The sequence below is a fragment of the Mustela lutreola genome, chromosome 4 (genome assembly GCF_030435805.1).
Source record: "Mustela lutreola isolate mMusLut2 chromosome 4, mMusLut2.pri, whole genome shotgun sequence".
Taxonomy (NCBI): Eukaryota; Metazoa; Chordata; class Mammalia; order Carnivora; family Mustelidae; genus Mustela; species Mustela lutreola.
The window spans coordinates 56065478-56071477 of NC_081293.1; the positions used below are offsets into that span (position 1 = coordinate 56065478).

A 6000-nucleotide genomic window follows, 5' to 3' on the forward strand; every position below is an offset into this window, starting at 1 on the left:
TTTAAAGCACAGTGTTGTGTAGCTCAATCGGATAATCTTTATCTTTCATCTGACAGAGGCAGGTAAAATGGTGATGCAGAGAAGTTTTTAAAGTAAAAATCTTCGTATCGAACCTAATCTGAGACTCCCTAGGGAGGCCCGCAGGCCCTTGTTCTCACCCCATGGAGGGGAGGATGTGGGTTGTAGAGGGAGGGTGTCTGGAGCCGACTCCCAAGTCTACCTCCAGCTGTGGGCACATCTTCCACCTCTCTTTTCTTTCCCATAAGATGGATCTAATAATAGTACCCGCCTATTGCGCTGTGGAAAGAATGAAAGGAGTGAATATGGAGAAAGTGTCTGGAACAGCACCTGGCAGGCAATAAGGCATTTCATAAACCTTAGCCATTGTGGACTTATTTCCAGAGAAGAAACAATTTTAGGGGATGACTTTCATGGAGCGCAAGCTGGCATTTCCCCTCTAGTTCAAAAGCAACAACGACAATCCCGCAGCACTGGGTGGTCTGTGTACATCGCGAAGCTGGAGCTCAGCAACATCTTCCTAGGAGCTCGTGTAAAGGGCTGGTGATGAAATTTCCACCCTGGGGAAACAGCGAGAGCTACCCAAGCTACTGAGAACTTCAAGACAGGGAAACTTTTATTTTTCCCAAGATGGGGCACTTGGGGCCCCTCCTAGTCCGATCCCCCAAATTCCATCTGTCTGGGAATTCACAGTCAGTCATCACATGGTTAGAATCCTAGGATTTCACAAGGTCATGATCTAAGACGGAAAGGGACTAGAGTGATCGACCATTTTTAGTGCCCCCCTCCTGTTGGTAGCCACCACAGAAGGTGTGACAGGGGAGGGGCGGGGGTCAGTAAACACCTTGTCTCTGACCACACAGTCCATGTGAGACCAGACCTATGACCAGCCCCTCACCCCCACTTCTGGAACCCTGGTCTGGGGCTGTTTTTCCTGTACTCGGTTATACCTGGCAGTGTAATGTACACATTTGATCTTCAATAAATATTCCTTGAATGAGTGAATAAGGGAAACCAGCCTTAAATGTCCCTTCCTTCCTTCCTTCCTTTCTTTCTTTCTTTCTTTCTTTCTTTCTTTCTTTCCTTCCTTCCTTCCTTCCTTCCTTCCTTCCTTCCTTCTTACTGCAGTCTCCACTGCAATGTGGGACTTGGACTCATGACCCCGAGATCAAAATTTGCATGCTCTAGGGACAGAGCCAGCCAGGTACCCCTTAAATATCTGTTTCAAAAGGGGGGTTCCTTTTGTAAATTTTTGGGGGGAGGGGAATTGAATTATCCTCTCAAATGCTCATCTTTCCTTCCAACTTAATTCCCCATATATAGCCCTGTGTGCATCCAGGAGAAAAAAACTCCCCCATCCTGAAGTTTTCACTATCTTCCTTCTTAAAATACTACCTTCCAGCATTATTGTCAGAAGTTCCTCTACTGGTTCATTTTTTTCTCTCATCTAAATCTAATGTAAGATATTCACAGAATCATAGTGATTAGACAAGTATAAACTATTGGGTTTAGTTCCCTCACCCACCTGAACCTTGGCAGGGCAGGCTGACCACAGCCTCGCAAGGGAATTTATGTGATAACGTGATGACATTGAAGAAAGAGGAAGACTGTCTGGTCAGTCTTCCTTCTGCCTGCCTTCTGCATTCTCTGTGAAGCCTACTCCCAGCCTTCTTCCAGACTAAAATTCTATTCTCCCTTTAAAAACTGTTGCAGCATTTTATTGGGACTGTTGTTACACATTATCAATCACTTGTAACTTCTTAATTGTATTTAGTTATGCAAGTAATACAGAAATTAATTCAAATAGTAAAATTCCAAATGTTGTAACAATTGTTACAGATGGGTATGAATAATTGTATGACTAAACTCTTCCTTGATAATTTCTCCAGTTCTCGTCTCTTTCAGTGGGTGTCTTTATGCCCTTCCTATCTTTTTATATGTGCATTTTTACTTATAGAATACATAGTATTTTGTTTTTGTTTTTGACATAAATAATACCATACAGTATGTTTTGTTCTGTAACTGCCTTTTTCATTAGTATGTCTTGGTGACCTTTCTGTTTCAGTGTATATGGGCTTACTTTATTCTTTTAAAATGTTGCCTGATCTGTCCAGAAGACAGATGTACCAGATTTTATTTAGCCATTCCTTATGATGGCCATTAGGTTGCTTTCAGTTTCAAAACTGCCAAAACTCTGCAATGGGAGGGAATTACATAATCTGTGCCTGCTTCCCTAAGATATAGACCAAGAAATGGAATGGCTGGGTCACAAAGTGTGTCCATTATTTGACTTTAACAGTGCCCTCCAAATTGGCTATACCAGTTGACAGTGCAAGAAAGTAACTGGTTTCCCACTTAGCTTGCCAAGAGTAATCATTTTTTTACCTTGTCTTACTTGCATACATATTTTATCTCCTAGGCTTGGAACCTGAGCTCCCTCAGAGCAAGGCCCATGACTTCTACTTATATGTATTGGTTTCCCCAACCAGAGGTGTTTAAAAATTGGGTCCCAGTAGCTGCTTGGGGAGTGATCTCCAATCACAATCTTTGCTCATCCCTGTGCTAAAAGGTTATTTCTTAAGAACAAAAAACAATTTTCAAAAACTTGGTTGGATTTTTGTACATCCTTTCCCCTGGCCAAGTTACAGATATCTTTCATTTAAAGTTGTCTGCCTAAAACAGGATTCCCTCGTTCTCTGCAGGCAGGAGGCAGTGAAAGCAGACCTGCCTGTCTCAGACAACAGCTAACAGGGTGTCCCACCCACTGGGAAAAGCCTCAGAATCCCTGGGAAGTAGACAGAAGATGGGATGGAGAGGGAGTAAGGTCCCTCTTTGGAACATTCTAGATCCAAGGAATGAAATTCTTTTACAGAGTTCTGAAATAGAGGAAATCATTCATAATGTCGGAAGCATGGCAATGAATGGATCCAGGTGAGGAAGACCTGTGACAGGCTAGCAGAACTGGAGCAGAGAACCGGAAATAAATATATTTTCAATTTGGTTACAGGAAAGGGAGGTTTTAGAGGTGTAAATTACTGGATGCAAGATAAACTTTTCCTTCAGGCAGAGCCTATATTTATTTGTATGATAATCTGGGGCTAAAGCGATTCTAAAAATCCGTGAGCGTGGTTCCAAATCTTGCCGTTCTGAACATTCACTTAAAAAAAAAAAAAAAAAAGAGTTTTCCAAAAGGGTAAGAGATAACTTTCAGTTAAATATGAACGAGCTGAGAATTGTGTGTCGCTAAATAAGAAACAGTATAAACCAAGGCGCGTTTTGCTCTGGATAACGTTTCTATTTCTCTCGCCTATTGAACCGTTTCAGTAGCAACTGTGCAGCCCAGGGAGGGGGCACAGTGGTATTTGGACACAAACACAAATGAGAAAAATGAAGAAATCGTTTGCTAGGGTGGACTGACCGCCTCCAGCTGAGTGGGCCCCTGAGGTCTGGGGGGCGCAGGCGCGGGCCCTGTTCGGAATTCCCTGGGGTCACCAGCGCCGCTGGGGTGCGGGGACCCCCTTTCCCATCGGGGCTGCCCTGCCCCAGACACACAGGGACCCGCGCTTTGGCTTCTCAGCACGCTTCTTCTGGCCCCTTTTCGCTCACCGTAGGACCGTTGCCACTAAACCCCAGCAGTGACCCGGCGGAAATCAAGCCCGCGGTGGCCCAGGTGGTGGCCGCAGCAATCAGCGCCCGGGAACTCCTGGAGCAGGAGTTGGGGGCTCAATGCCCGTTGGCCATTGTTGGGAGGAACAAAGAGGGCAGGAGCGGAGGGCGCCCCCACGAGGCAAGGCGGGGAAGGACACCGACGGGTGCGATTTCGGCGGCGGGCGAGGCTGGCACCGGGTGCTGGGGAGAGCGGGCTGCGAGCCGGGGAGGCAGGGCCGGTCCCGCCCGCCGCGCCCCGCACGCGCCTCGCGCGCCGTCTGGCGCCCGCCGCAGCCCTTTCCTTCGTCGCGGCCACTTTACTTTTATCCCCCTTTCCCTTTTATTATTATTAGTACTATTAATTATTATTGTTATTATTATTGTATTTTTCCCGCGCAAAGCGGGAAGCGGGGATTGCTCCAGCGAGCTCCGCGGAGGGGCCGCCATTTCCCGGGGAAAGCGCAGCGCGCGGCGGCACCGGGCGCCCCGGAAAGGGAACCGGAGGGGAGTGCCCGGCCCCGAGACCTCCTCCGCGCCGGCCGGGGCTCACGGGGCTCACGGAGCTCGCGGCGCCCCGCTACCGCGCAGCGGCCCCCGGCGTCGCCCCCGCCGCCCGCGTCCCGGGTCTGACCTTCCGCGGCGCGGCCCGCCCCCGGCCCGCGGCCCCCTTCCCTCCGGCCCGCGCCCCCGCGCCCCTTCCATTGTCAGCCCCGAGCGGGCCGGCGGCCAGCCCCGCACCCTCGGAGGCCCCCTGAGCGGCCCACCGCCCCGGAGCAGTTCCCTCGGCGGCCGGGCGCCTCCCTCCTCGGCTCCGGCGCCCCGAAGTCCGCATCCCGGGACCCCTCCGCTCCCTGCCAGGCCGGCCTCGCCGCGGCCCGCCGCTGGACCCCGCATCCCGCCGCCTCCTCCCACCTCGCCCAGGATGCCCCCCGCTCCTTGCCGGCCGCGGCAATTTTACCGCTTCTTTCGCACCCCCCCCCCCCTGCCTTTATTTCGCGAGGAAGCAAGTTGGGCAGCTTGATTTATTAATTCTTCTCTCTTTTCTTTGGCGGGGAGGGTCGGCTATCGGGGTGCGCCCGCAGGGGCCGGGCGGCGGGAGAGGCAGGGGTTCTCTCCGGCCCCGGCGCTGCCCCCGCGGCGCGTTTTGTCTACAGACCCCGGCGCCCCCTGAACAATAATGCCATCGCCATGGCGGGCTCACCTGGTGCTGCGCCTCCTGCTCCGGGCGCCCGGTGCCCTCGGCACGCCGCTCCCGGGGCGCAGGTTCGGCCCGCGCGGCGCCGGTGCCGGGCAGGACTCTTTGCCTTTCTTTGGGTTCTATCGGTGCTTGTCAATGGCGGCAAGCGGCAGTTCTCCGGGCCGCGGATAGTAGCGGGGGGAGGAGGAGGAGGGAGAAGGGATTGCTCCTTCTCCACATAACCACCTCTAGGAGGAGTCGCTCAGCCTCATCCCCCGCCAGCCCAGGCTCCGCGACGGGTCCGGGGCTTTCGGTGGGGCTTGATGAGCTATTGTCCTTCAGGAGCATTAATGATGAAACCGCGCGGCCTCCGCGTCGCGGGCGGATCTGCCGGCTGCGCCGAGGGCCACTCGCGGAGACGAGGCTTTCCCCAGGGCCGGGGACAGAAGCGCTACGGTCAGGATCCGGAGGCTCCGGAGAGCAGGAGCCACCTTTGGTGGGAGAAGACGGCGTGGGCGTTCATCGGGCCCTTCTGGGGAGAGCCTTAGAAGGGGAAAGCCCAAACGGCCCCCTTCTATGGTCTCGTGTCCTCAAATAATAACGAATACCGTACAGGAACGTTCGTGTCTACCCCTGGGGCTGTTGCCTAGGGTGGCCACGGCCACGAGAACTGAGACTGTGTATCCATGCCTGTTGGCTTTTTATAAATTCAGACCAGTTTAGATTCCAGCATTGCATAATATTAGCAGATGGATGTTTTGGTGGGGGAGACGGTGTGTGTGGACATAATTTTTAATTCGGTTGCTTTACCGTGTGTTAATTTGTAATATCGAAGCAGGTGTTAAGATGGGCGCGAGGCTATTGTCTTAAGGACCAAATGTTAGTTTCAAGGAAATGTATTTTTCTAAGGATGCGGTGGACAATATCAGGTGTGATCATGGGATTAGTAGTAGCTCTCTTCTACTGGAAGCCATCTCCTTTGTCACTGGAGATGGTGGTGGGGGCTCCGTGGCTGGGGGTGAGTCCAAGGAATGTGTTTATTGCAGGGAGAAGTGTTCACTTGCTATGGGCCACCCATGCTTCCTCGGGTTTCTCCCCATGACTCAAAGGATTGGGAGAGGCGAAATTTTGACCTCTTCATAAAAGAGAAACCCACA

General features: G+C 52.0%; 1 protein-coding gene across 1 annotated transcript in view; it reads right to left on the reverse strand.

The window, feature by feature from the left end:
* The window catches only part of LOC131828876 (core histone macro-H2A.2), a 43146-nt gene extending 37832 nt beyond the window's left edge, over positions 1–5314 (reverse strand). Inside the window, exon 1 of the mRNA XM_059170047.1 lies at positions 4868–5314. The gene's annotated coding sequence lies outside the window, so the exon portion shown is untranslated. The remainder of the gene's footprint in view (positions 1–4867) is intronic.
* Positions 5315–6000: the final 686 nt, after the last annotated feature.